Source organism: Lonchura striata, chromosome 1 (assembly GCF_050655825.1).
Source record: "Lonchura striata isolate lonStrDom1 chromosome 1, ASM5065582v1, whole genome shotgun sequence".
NCBI lineage: Eukaryota > Metazoa > Chordata > Aves > Passeriformes > Estrildidae > Lonchura > Lonchura striata.
The window spans coordinates 72,243,103-72,256,171 of record NC_140703.1 but is presented as its reverse complement, the minus strand read 5'-3'; the positions used below and the strand labels follow the sequence as shown (position 1 = coordinate 72,256,171).

The window sequence follows — 13,069 nt, the reverse complement described above, 5'->3', positions numbered from 1 at the left end:
TCTAGATTGTAATGATTTTGCATTTGCACAGGAGGCATTATTGTTTTTTGATGAGACACCACAAACATACCTACAAGGATAAAAATATTTAAGAGATGAAAATCAGAACAAATGCAGCAGTCAGTGCAATACTTGCACAAGCAAGTATTGCTTGTGCCTATCCTTTCCAAGGCCACACCAGCACCATGAAGACCAGCAGCTATTCCTCTTACGATGGCCATGAGCTGGCAATGAGCTCTCACAGCCTAGAAAGCCAATGGTGTCCTGGGCTGCCTCCACTGGTGGGCAGCAGGGCCAGGGAGGGGATTCTGCCCCTCTGCTCTGCTCAGACCCCACCTCCAGGGCTGCATCAGCTCTGGGGTCACAGCACAAGGAGGACAGGGACCTGTTGGAGTGAGTACAGTGGAGGCCAGCAAGATGATTAGAGGGATGGTGCACCTCCCTGCAAAGAAAGGCTGAGAGCATTGGGATTGCTCAGCCTTGAAGAGGGAAGTCTTCATGGAGTCCTAATTGTGGCCTGAAGGAAACCATAAAGAAAGGTGGAGAGAGGCTTTTACAAGAGCCTGTAGAGATAGGGCAAGAGGGAATGGATTCAAACTGAAAGGTAGCTTTAGATAAGAACTTCTGAAGAGATTTCTTCATTGTGAGGGTGGTGAGGCACAGAAACAGGCTGCCCATGGAAACCGTGGATTCTCCATCTCTGGATGCATTCAAGGCAATATTGGATAGGGTTCTGAGCAACTTGGTCTAGTGGAAGGTGTCCCTGACCATGGCAGGAGGTTGGAACTGTATGATCTTAAAGGTCCCTTTCAACCCAGCACATTCTGTGGTTCTATGACTTTCAGCAAGGTTTTGTAGCTCCCTCAAGATGAGTGAAGACCCTATCCTGCTCTTTGCCTCACAGCATGGCAGTCATCTGACCATCCCTGAAATTTATTCATTGTGAAAACTTCTTTATTATTAAAGGAAAGATCACAGCCGCCAGCAGCAATCAGTGAAGGCATAAAGGTGAGTAGTAGTTCTGGTGTGGATGCATTTGCAGCACATACTGGAAAAGATTTCAGAGTTGCCTAAACAAACAGAGCAGCCACTAGCAATCCAGCACTGCAGCAAGCAGAGCTGACAGCCCAGTTGTTCTGAAGATTAATCCAGTATCTCTTCCCAGCTCAATGCTGCCTGGATAGAGGAACAATAACACAATTCTTAAAATGCAAATGTGCTTAACACAAGACCTGCTGTACTTCACTTACAGAAAAGGTGACTCAAGAAGTATGATTACATGCAACATTAGGAAAACTATAAAAATTATTTGGAACAGTATGTTTGATTCAAACTTGGAAAAAGTTTGGTTCTATGGTATTCAAATGACTTCACAGTAACCATCTGGGACTCTGTGGTTGAATTATGCATAAAGAATCCTTTTATCAAATTCTGATGAAGTAAACTCAGATACCAAATGACAATGTCTCGAAGTGATTTCTCAACAATGCATAGCAGCCGGAGGAAAAGTCTTAAAAAACCCCACAAAACTTGGAGAAAGAGCCATATGGTTAAGACCTCACTGCTGTTTTACAGAAATGTGGTGATTTTAAGACCTTTCCTATGAAATTTAAAGCAATGGCTGCCATAAAAAAAGGACAAGCAGAAGGAGAACTATTTGTGTTTAATGTTGGTTCTGAATCTTTTAGTGGGCTTTCCAATGAAAAGGGAAACTGACTCTGCCTATGAACCATAATACAGAAGCCTAAAGAGCATTGCAGTCACAAAGATATGAACAATGGGCTATTAAGCTGAGGAAAAAATAGCATATGAATTACGACTTGACTGCAGAATATAATGCCTTTAGAGAAACACAGGTTCATAGATAAGCTTTTCTTGTTCTAAAGCAGGGTACACTAAGTCTGAACTGAACACTAATTTCTAGTGTCTGAAACAGTCTGGACCATCCACCATAGCAACACAATGTTCTGTGCAGACTGGCCAGTGCAAGAGTTTATGAATTTTCTATCAGCAGGGGGTCGGTCTCAAAATCCCTGATGAGAAACCAGGTGAAGAACAAGATAAGAACTGAGCCCTTATACAAAAAATACTAAAAATTCAGAACAATTGCATAGTTTTTGCTGAACTCAGTCTCTGTAAGTGATACGGAGCTGGAAGGAAAAGTAGTTGGTCAAGTGCTCTGAAAATACAATTCCATAGAAAGGAAGGAAGGGAACTGAGTAGTTTTGCAGATTTCCTTCTCGGTCTCTTTTTTTTTTTTTTTAATATAGATTTTGTTAGGATTTAGCTAAAAGAAATCTCCTTCAAGCACTTTTCTTCAAGAGTAACCTGGAAAAGTTACACCTTAATTTTTTTTTTTTTTTTCCGCAACATTACTAGTGGCTGAAATATCAGGAAAACCAAACACCCTTCTTGGTTACTTAAGGGCACTGTACTATGCTGTACTCAGAAAACCATTATAAGAGATACATGAAGTCTCAGAGTGCATCTGAAGTACACTTTGCAGATAAACACTTAAATTGAAACAGTAACTGAAATTATTCCAAAGATGAACTTAGAATAGTGATATACTATAAGGTCAGTTATGCCCTAAAGCTGAATACCCAGTCTTGGTATCTAAATTCCCTATGCATTGCCTCCTGCACTATAAGCTAACAGGCAGCCCAGGCTTAGGTATAATGAACTATACCAAATAAGAATACTTGATTTAGTTTGTTTAGATGTACAAAAATAGCTATTTGTTTACATTCAAGTGTTTAAAGCAGAAAAAAATTCACTAAGGAAATTTTCTTACCTACTGAGTAAGTCAAACTCCAAGTAGTTATAACAAGTAATATGCATGTATGGTAAGTTATCCTTTCACACATTATGTCTAAAAATTATTTTTGTTTTTACCCTTAAGTGAAGGGTTTTGCTATGTCCAAACACTGTTAGTGATGTAACTTCAGCATTTCAATGACAGGTAGATGGGTTCAGATCTTGAAAAAAATTATCTTCAATGAAAAAATGAATTTAAGTTTGTCTTAGGCATTAGTGTTCCCTGAATGCTATCAATATGATAGGTGGCCTCACTGCTTTCTCTGGCCTAGCATCTTCCCCTTTGGTTGCTTTGCAGCACAGATGGCCAGGAAGTAAGTATGCCTGGTGATAAGAGTAGTTGTGTTTTTAGTTGAACTTTCTGTCTTCTAAGTACAGTTCAGTGTCTTTTTTTTTTTTTTTTTTTTTTTTTTTTTCCTGCTTTTACCAAATGAGTGTCTATTATTATATGGAAGGTTCTCCTTTTGTTTACAGTTATGTGGATTCAGGGAATATTGATAGCCACAAAGCACTAACCTTTATCAGATATATGTAAATGTGATTGATTGATTGATTGATTGTATGAATGTGTTTTGCAGTATTTCATTTATTAAAGTTTGGAAATGGAAATTCTTAGACTATAGCTCAGAAATCTACATCTGACAGACAAAAGCCTGATGAGAGAATTTCAAGTCTACAGTTACAGTATATTACCAATATTTTCATGGAGGAAAAAGTATTAACAACTCTCAAAGGAGCATTTATGAAGGCAAACCTTCTCCTAATACTTCTCCTGCCCTCTATTCTTGTGAAGAGAGCCTTTCTTTACATGGGGTTACTGGAAAGCTTATGATGAGGTAATCTTAATGACATCATGAGCCTGCCAAGTCAGTCTGTCCTTTGGGAGGGATGGGAGATGCAGACAGCCCCAGTTAGAGGGATCTCCAGGTGAGACAAACATGCATTGCTGACATAAATACATCTGATGAAACTGAGCTCTGATTCATCTCATCAGAACAGCAGTTTTGGACTGCAGGCTGTGTGCAGTGCACTTGTTCACTGAACAGTGCATTTCCTACCCTGCAGTAGCTTCCAAATGATTTCTGAATTCAATTTGAGATATGGCCTTTTTACTTAGAAAGCCACATTCAGAAACTATTATAGAGCAAGGTAGCAAAGTCAAGTAGCATTCCCTGATATTTTTCACATTCAACATGGGAGCCAAGATGATATGACTAATAGGAAAAAAGGTGCAGAAACTGAAATTCCCTAACCTGAGGTAGGAATTAAAATTAATTCACTCTAATTGGAAGTAATTAGATCATTTCTGAAATTGCCATTTTTGTAGGAAATATTTTTAATGAATCAGAGAAAAGTACTATATACTGGGAAAAAGTGTTCTGGGCAGTTACAGATCTTTGTGCCTCATGAGTAGTGCACTCATGCATCTCAGATCTGCTAAATGTAGGCTATAAACCAAAAATTAATGGATACATTAAGGACAAAATGCCTTCGTGTGCTCTCCTGAAACAGAAACTCACTGTTGTTCAGTCAGCTAGCAGAGAATTTCAATGTTGATGTTGGTGATTTTGTTCTGTTTGCTTGTACCCAAGCACACCACAAGACTGTCCAGCTAAAGGTAGAAGAGCAAATCACATCAGTTTTGCCTTGCACCAGACTTACCACAGTAATCTCTGACTAAGGCTGGGAGCAAAATCTTTTGTAACAACTGTTTGTTTGATACAGTAACACTGCAGTGTCAAATAGAGAATAAGGGCCCCCAATCTGCAGCTATTAGAAGGAATCGCATAATTCAGAACCTACAGATACATCACAGCAACCTGAACAAATAGACCAGACCTGTGCAGAGAGAAGAGAAAACCAAACATTAATTTGGATCAGGCTGATCCTGACCTATGGAAAAGTATATTAATACTCCCTTTTTTGCCCAGCTGGGGATGCTGTTTGATGTACCCTGGGATGGGTTTTACCTTCCTGGCTGCCAGGGCTCACTGCTGACTCCCACTGAGCTGCTGCCTACCATGAACCCCAGATCCCTCTCTGCTGGGCTGCTCTCCAGCTGCTCCTCTCAGGGTTTGTGCATGTGCCTGGCATTACTTGGTCCTGGGTGCAGGAACTGGCATATCAGATACACACAATGCCCAAGGTCAGAACCAGGCTAGATCTGGGCCATGCATCCAGTAGGTAGTCCTGCTCCCCGGTCTCTGTGCCTCCTATGACATCCCAGTGATCTTGAGAGATTTGCAAGAACTTTGAAGAAACAGGGTTTGTTTAAGGTCAAAAGGCCTGAAATAGTGATGGCTACATTGTTCCTAGCACAGACTTACCCCTGCATGTGTCCATGACTGGTGTTAAGGAGAGAGGCAGGTCCATGAGTAAGAAGTGGGGAATGTTTTGCAGGCTATATTCTTTCTCCAAAACAATTCCACATGGTAACCAGCCAAACTTCCCTGCAAAGGACAGAGAGCTGTGTGAGAAACAGACGCAAGAGTGAGATCAGCTCTCATGGGTTCTGTTCATATACCTGGCAAAGAGTATTCAGACCAACAGAAATATTTCTGAAGTGTGTGTTGCATGGCTATTTTTTTTTTTTTTAGTTACTGATGTTAATTTTTAAAAATCCTTTTTCTCTACACTTCCTCCAATTTTTAAATTAAAAAAAAAAAAAACAAACAACCAAAAAATCCAAAACAAAAAAAAACCCAGGATGACATTTTTATGATCACTGTGTACTTGTACAAGTATGGATAGGGTTTAACAGACATGACCAGAAGTGTTTTTTTCCTCTATGTCATTTGTCAGCCCCAATTGATGACAAATGGCATGGCATTTTCTGTCTATGACTAGTATGCTTTTAAGCAGGGAATGCATCTGTATTAATTTCTACTTCATAAGTGGGGGGAGCTTGTCTATACAGCGGGACACATTATGGTGAAAACTTTCAACTAGGAATGCCAAATGTTGCAGCAGCAAGGAGATGAACACAGATCTGGCTTGATACAGCATACCAAGAGAGTGCAGAGGAAATATTTTAAAAGCTGAGACTACCCAAATAATTTACAGATGCTGCCAAGTGTGAAAAGCACTAAAATGTCACCTGTTTATGTAGCAGGTGCCATTCATGACAGCAACTGTTGTTGAAAAACATCCTTAAAACTCTGCCTAGATTTGCTGTGCCCATGACTTGCCATCACATCCTTCTCTTCCATTGCTTCACAATATACCCAAGTCTACATAGTACGTTCTAGAGGGATATTTTAATACCCTTTTTTCTTCCCCCTATCAAAAATACTAAAAAGGTGGCCTAACACTGAAAGAAAATGACTGAGGGTCTGAACATGAACTTTTCAACACATCAAACAGCTCTAGCATTATTCATAGAGAGCTATATTAAGCATCATGTGCTGCATAAATAAATAAAGATGCATTCATGAGTGTATGCAGAGTGTTTTGAACTACTTGATTAAAGTGCACCTTATTAGTGAAAATTATGATTAATGATGAGCTTATAACAACAAAGCTCTCTTTGCAACACTACAATAAAAAGAAAGAAATGAGAAGCACACTTTTGATTGCAGTTGCTATGCTAATAATTAATAAATGAAGCCATGCTGAAAGGGTATGTGAAAGATTTTTATATTATAGAGTTTTGGTTGCCCAAAAAACCACTGCAGTTTTTTCTATTATTTTTGGCATTTTTTAAGAAACAGTAAGATTTCATTGCTACTTGGATTTTACAACATGATGAGATGCCAAAGATGCCAAGATAAAGGGTCAGGCAGGATAAATGCACTTAAGGGAGTCTAAGCAATTTTGTTGCTCCATTATGTTCCACAAATTAAGCTGGTAGCTTTTCCATCCAGCCATAACATTAATCCATCAGCTGAAGATGGAACAGTGTCCTTCTCATTTATTATTTATAAGACAGGGCATGCACAACTTATCTGACATCATCCTTATCTGACATCACAGCTAATGAGAAACTGCAATAAATCTATCTTTATGCATATATCACAGAAGATATGAAAAATCTCATATCTAATGATCTATTTTTCTGCAGTAGTGAACAGCTTGCTAACCTACACAACTAAATAGATTATTGTATGATTGTGTATGTCCCAAAGGGATGAGCTTTCCACACCACTAAAGCTGTTTCAGAGATGTCCCTGTGTCCATATATGTACACTGCATAAACATCAAATAACAAGCATGAGTCAAAGCGATATTTTTACAGGAGTACCAAAACAGGAGTAACCAAAACAAACCAGAAATCAATTTAAACAATTTAAGTTCTTCAGCTCTTAAATCTACTTTACTGTGGTGGGTCAACAGCATTAGGCTGAGATTCTAACTAGCACAGGGTGGGGAAATACAAGCCAATGCAGGGAAGTATTTTCAACACCAGTCCAATATGAGCATGAAAGTAGTGAGCTTAAAAATGCTGGCAACTGGAATGAAGCTCTACATCACTCTATAGTGCAAAAATCATCCTCCAGTGCACATCTTGCTCTCTCTCTTACCCATGAAGAGACAGAGAGACTAGACAGAGATCCTGGCTCATAACATGCAGGCAGGAGCTTGGCTGCACCTCTGAGCACAGAGAGCTAAGGACTTGAGCAGTATTTAGTTCCCTACCTCTTATTTAGCAGTGCATCTGTGACCTGGAGAGTTGGAGAAATGCAAGGTGCTGCCAGAGGATTAGGACAGGCTGGGACTGGCACTGCTGTTACAAAAAACCATCATGGCAGCTGGTCAGCAGTGGTGATTTGTGTAGGGATTGTCCTGGTATGGAGAAAAAGAACAGTATGTAGAGAGAAATTTGAGAAGGAAGGGGAAGGTTTACAGGAGACATTTTTTGGGGAAAGTGCAGGTACAAACAAGGATTGAGGGCACAATCCTGAAGTTTCCCTTCTCTCCCAGCAGGTCTCCAGACATCGGACATTAGCAATTTCTTTCATAGTGTGAATGATTTTATGGGACAGGATTTGAAAACAGCTGGTGTTTTCTTGTAAAGCACATCAGACCACTCTGAAGCAACTATCACATTTCCCAAGATCTCAGCTTACGTCATTTAAAATCAGACAATAACTTGGTTGTTACCTCTGCAGAGCTCCACATTTCACCATATATAACTAACAAAGAGATAAGTAAATCAGCCTGTCTTAAAATGAAAAAAAAGTACAGGCTGATCCTTTTGCTTCACCAAAGCTACAACTCTGTTGTGATTTAATTCCAGCCAGCAGCTAAGCACCACTCAGATGCTTTGCTCACCCATCTTCCCCCAGTGGGATGAGGAGGAGAATCAGAAAGAGGTGAAACCCATTGGTTGAGATGAGAATAGGTTAGAAAATGTAATTAAACAACAATAACAATAATAATTGTCATGCAAAGGAATAAAACAAAAAGAGAGACAGAAACCCAAGTGATACAAGTGATGCACAGCACAGCTGCTGACCAATGCCCAGCCCATCCCTGGGCAGTAACCAGCCCCTCCAACCAGCTTATATACTGCACATGACATTCTATGGTATGGAATACCCTTTGGCTAGTTTAGCTCAGCTGTCCTTGCTGTGCTGCCTTCCAACTTCCAGTGTCTCTCCTTGTTGGCAGAGCAAGGGAAACTGAAATGTCCTTGATCTAGAGCAGGCACTACTTAGCAACAACTATATCAGTGTGTTATCAACATCATTCTCATACTAAATCCAAAACACAGCACTGTGCCAGCTGCCAGGAAGAATATTAACTCTATCCCTGACAAAACAGCAATTTAAATAGTAACACTGTTGTTTCTTTTCTCATGGGAGACCAGAATGCTAAAGCTCTGACCTTTGCTATTTTCTACCAGCTGTCAGATCTGAAATACGTGGTGATTGGTATATGCAGCCAGCTGTAAAATGCTCCTGTAAAAAAAAGAGAAACCAAACCTTACCACTGAGAGGGGCCTGAGGCACATTCATGCCCTCCTGTGAGGTCACCAAAGGAGATCAAAACACCTGCCCCATCCTCTCATGAGTGTAACCATTACCTGTCAGAAATAATGCCTTATTTTTAGCTGCACTATTTTTTTGCACATAAACACATTTAGATCTTCATGGACAATGTGAAACCTTACTTTCTCACAGTTCTGGCATACCTCTATCACAACATCTTGCTAAAGGTTCTAAACAATGACCATCTTCTGTTAAGCTGATCAAAAAGAAGACAAAAAAATGCAAATTAACTATATCACTCTATTTATAGATTTAGCTCAAGACTGCTAAGTGCACATATATCCATTAAATACACACTTAGAAGAAAAATGTCAACCTACTATACCAAATAATTGTGTGAGTTGTTATATTTCTTAGCTGAGGCAGAAATAATTGCTAAATAATTGTGTATATAACAAAAAATATTGCTGAGTGAATTAACACTTTTTTCAAAAAAGAGTAGATCTTCTAAAAGATCAAATATTTCAAAATCTGACATGCATGCTTTCAATTCTGTGGTATTCCAAGTGTTATTGCATACTAAGCAAGTAGACACTGTTTAAATTCTTCAATAAAATTCTTTTTTGCCTTACAAAGCTTACACTTGTCTATATTTTAAAATAAAAACTAATACAGTATTTTAGAAACTCCACATTTGAGAGTAAAATTCAAGGGCCCCCAAAAATTTGAAGTCAATGATCATGGGCTAGTTTTAGATATATGATATATCAGTTTTTTCTGGAAGGGCTGCTGTGCTTCCCTTAACAGAAAAAAAAAAATATGGTCCAAACCTGAGCATCTTAGGTCCTCTGCATTATACTTTATAAATTTGTGCCTATTGCCTTGGAGGTCATAAAAAAAATCACATCTAAGAAACAGGAAAACAATCAAGAAAGTGTGACAGAGAAACAAAATGTTTTTGAATTGGCCCCAGAAACACCAAATTCACCCCAGTGTACTTCTGCTGAAAACAATGGAAGTACACAGGAGCTGAATTTTTCCCACTGTCTTTGCACAACAGTAAGCAGCCTGTAAAACTATTTTATCCAATAGTCCTGCACATTTTTAGTAGGTGAACAGACCTTTGCTATGTGGGACTGAGGAGTTTTTAAATATTTTGTTATTCTTGCAAATGATTACTTAATCTTTGAAAACCCTCTTTCCAACCAGAAATTCTGTTCAGTGTTGAGAAGGTGACAATCCTGACACACGGGAGGAAGCAACAAGGATGAACACTGACAACACCAAGCTTCAACATTCACGACCACTGCCAGAACGCTCCCTAGGCAACAGTAATTTGCTATAAGCTTATTAAGGGATAAATTTAGCTTCTTATAATTCAGTTTCTGATAGCAAGCAGTAAGAAGTTGTTTTGCAAATAGACAGCTGATGGAGCTCTTACACCTCTGGGAATACAAGGTGATGGTAAAAACTTCCCTGTGGGCTCCTTGGTGTGGGGGAAGATCTGCCTTAAATCCCCACAAAGGAGATCATTGTGATGGGGCAGAAATGCCCTTGCAACCCTCAACCTCAGGAGCTGCAGCTCTGCCAGGTCCCAAAAGAGATGCATGAAAGGAGGCTCCTCCTTGCAAGAACTGCCCACCCTCCTTAACAGGCCCACACAGGCTGCCTGTCACCATCACCCCACTGTCACCTTCACTACACCGAGGGACATCTCCCAGCTCTTTCTGCAGGAGCTACATTAAACACCAAGGTGCAGCCACAGAGGACATCAAATAGGTAGATTATATTGTCTGGCTTAGAGCAAATCACTAGAGCTTTATACAGTACTTAGATGAAAGCAAAATTAATATTCTTATGAAATAACAAGGAAATACTCACTACTTGTGTTTTTTCACTCTGCTGATAGGTGTAGTTTTAGCTACAATAAAAAATTTTGTCTGATTACAAAAAAAAAAAATTGCTGAGAAATGCAGTGCAGTAAACTTGCCCTAGCTCTGTTTTTTCTCTTGAAGCTAGATCATTACTAGATCATTAGGGCATATGCGGAATAAAAAGCAGTAAATCAGTTGTCAAAGAGAACAGATTGAATTTCTGTAAGAAAAAGGCTTACATTTAAAAATGTATACATCTACTTCAGCTAGCAACAGCCCAAAGATAGGAAAGTGTACATTCCTTCAAGTAATAAATCATACTTGGCAGTCTCTTCGGAAGAGCTATGTTAAGAACTAGTCTCCTGATAGTAACACATGAAGCCATTGAAATTTCATAGGCTTTCTACAGCTGCATACATGAGAAAAAATTAAAATAAAGCACTTGGCATGAAGTAAGTTTGTATAACAAATCATTCTAGAGAGTGTGAAAAAATGCATTGTGCATCCCTGTGCTTGAAGGCAGAGCTGAAATTCAGTAAGAGGCCTTTGCACAGGGAGGGTGGTGCTGCAGCAATCCGCTAGCACATCTATAGAGCAGAGCCCAGATAAGCCATTCAGGAAAGAAGAATAAGCTCATGTACACAGTTCTACTCTTCACCCACCCTACCAACACACTGCAGCCTGTGAGTCACTCAAAAATCCTGTAGAGACAGACACAATACAGTTATTTGCTAAATACACTATGAAACGAGTCACAGTTAATACTTTCTCCAGCTGTAAGTGCTAAAATCATCAGGATACCCATAAAACATCTCCCACAAACAGCTGCAGTGACCACGGGATCTGTTGAGCTCGTACTTACATCGCGGCATCAGCCGGGACAAAGCTCGGCATTTAACTATTTCTTCGTAAGCCGCTTCCCCATGCTTGTCTGCTCATTGTGCCTTTCCTTCCATTGATTGCTTGTGTTTGGCAGCATCTGGACTGCAAAATGATCCTTTGCCCCCTCTTTTGCAAAATCAGCAGGCTGCGGAGGGATGCGTGACCGCTACTGCAGCCGATGTATCCGAACAGCCCAATGCAGCAGAGGCTTTAGCTCCCCCTTCCCAGCCTGGGTTTTTTCTTTCTTTGTCTGTGTGGGGTTTTTTTTAAAGAGATATGGTCCTGACTAACCTCAGGTTTCAGGAGCACAATACAAGCTCCAGGAACAGGCCAGTCAAACAGATGTGGAAGGATACCAAAACAGAAGGCCAAAATAATACAATTTTAAGAGTTGTTACTCAAGGCGTAACATGCATTTGAACTGTTTCCTGTAACAGATCAAATTTTTTGATTATTTCTCTTTAATTCAATTTTTTCTTGACATTAATAGGTTTTTTGCTTAATTATTTCACCCTTCAACTCTCTTTCTGTGTCAAAGAATGTTTACATTTAAATGTTCACATTTTGAAGAAGTCCTCTCTTAAAACTTCTGTCTGTATAGCAGTTTTAGCAAATAGCTTTACCGTTCTGCCTCTGTTTTGCTAGCATGGTATGCTCACACTCTTTAGAACTTCCTTAAATTAATTTTGCCAGTGCTGATTACATCAAAAGTCAGAAGTCTGTAGGCTACCAGTAGCATCCCAGTATCTTGGTTTCATTTTTTAAGCTGGCACAGGTAGCTGTTAGCACTTCCACATTTTTAAACTCATCTCCTTATTGATTTTACATTCTTATTCCTATTCATGTGATCAACTGCATAAAGCAGATCTCAGTATTTAAGGTGTTTCTAAGATTTTTCATTCTCTCCCCTTGGTCCTTCATGTTAACTTGTCAGGTTGTCCTCCAGGAAAACCAAGAAACCTTCCCTTTGAGACCCCTTCTAATCTTGCCAGTTGTGTTTCTTTGAATTCCACGCGCAAGTGTAGAATGCTGTCCCTCCCCTTGATCCAGTAGCCTACTGGCAGAAACAATTCATTCCAACCTGTCAGTCTTCATTTAAAATGCTCAACTAACACACCACTTCACAAGAGCTTCAGCACTGGCTGAAAGGATGAGATTAGGGATTTCTCCTGAATCTGGAGCTCCCTTCTCCCTCTGCAGTCTTGAGATGCACAGGTGATGGACTAGAAATAGCTGCTCTACAGGGTAATGTCAGCAGAGGGAGAAAAAACAAACACAGAGTACTAATTCAGCTTTGTACAGACAGAGGACTACTCCTTAGACAACTCCTGGACTTTACTACACCTCTGCCGCTTTTGGTTAGAAAAACCTGTTTTCCTGAGGCTGGCTTCTGTTCTGTTGAAGGTTAAAATAACATTGCAAATACTAAGATGTTACTGCTGCATTGTATAAAAGAAAATATTACTCCTCCAAGGAAAAGAAGTCTATTCCATATTAAAGTACATCTGATAGTAAATGAAATTATTTGTGCTATCAGAAGCAATTTACCAGAAGAGGACAACATCC

General features: G+C 39.6%; 1 protein-coding gene across 8 annotated transcripts in view; it reads right to left on the bottom strand.

The window, feature by feature from the left end:
* The window catches only part of SACS (sacsin molecular chaperone), a 55,718-nt gene extending 44,005 nt beyond the window's left edge, over positions 1 to 11,713 (bottom strand). For 2 of the 8 annotated variants that reach the window (XM_085556647.1, XM_085556667.1), the window contains exons 1-4: positions 11,484 to 11,698; positions 8,644 to 8,717; positions 7,453 to 7,599; positions 5,145 to 5,267 (exon numbers count right to left, since the gene is read on the bottom strand). The gene's annotated coding sequence lies outside the window, so the exon portion shown is untranslated. Of the gene's footprint in view, positions 1 to 5,144; positions 5,268 to 7,452; positions 7,600 to 8,643; positions 8,718 to 8,746; positions 8,843 to 11,483 lie in introns of all 8 variants that reach the window. The other 6 variants (XM_085556640.1, XM_021530626.3, XM_085556652.1 and 3 more) reach the window with 4 other exon arrangements.
* Positions 11,714 to 13,069: the final 1,356 nt, after the last annotated feature.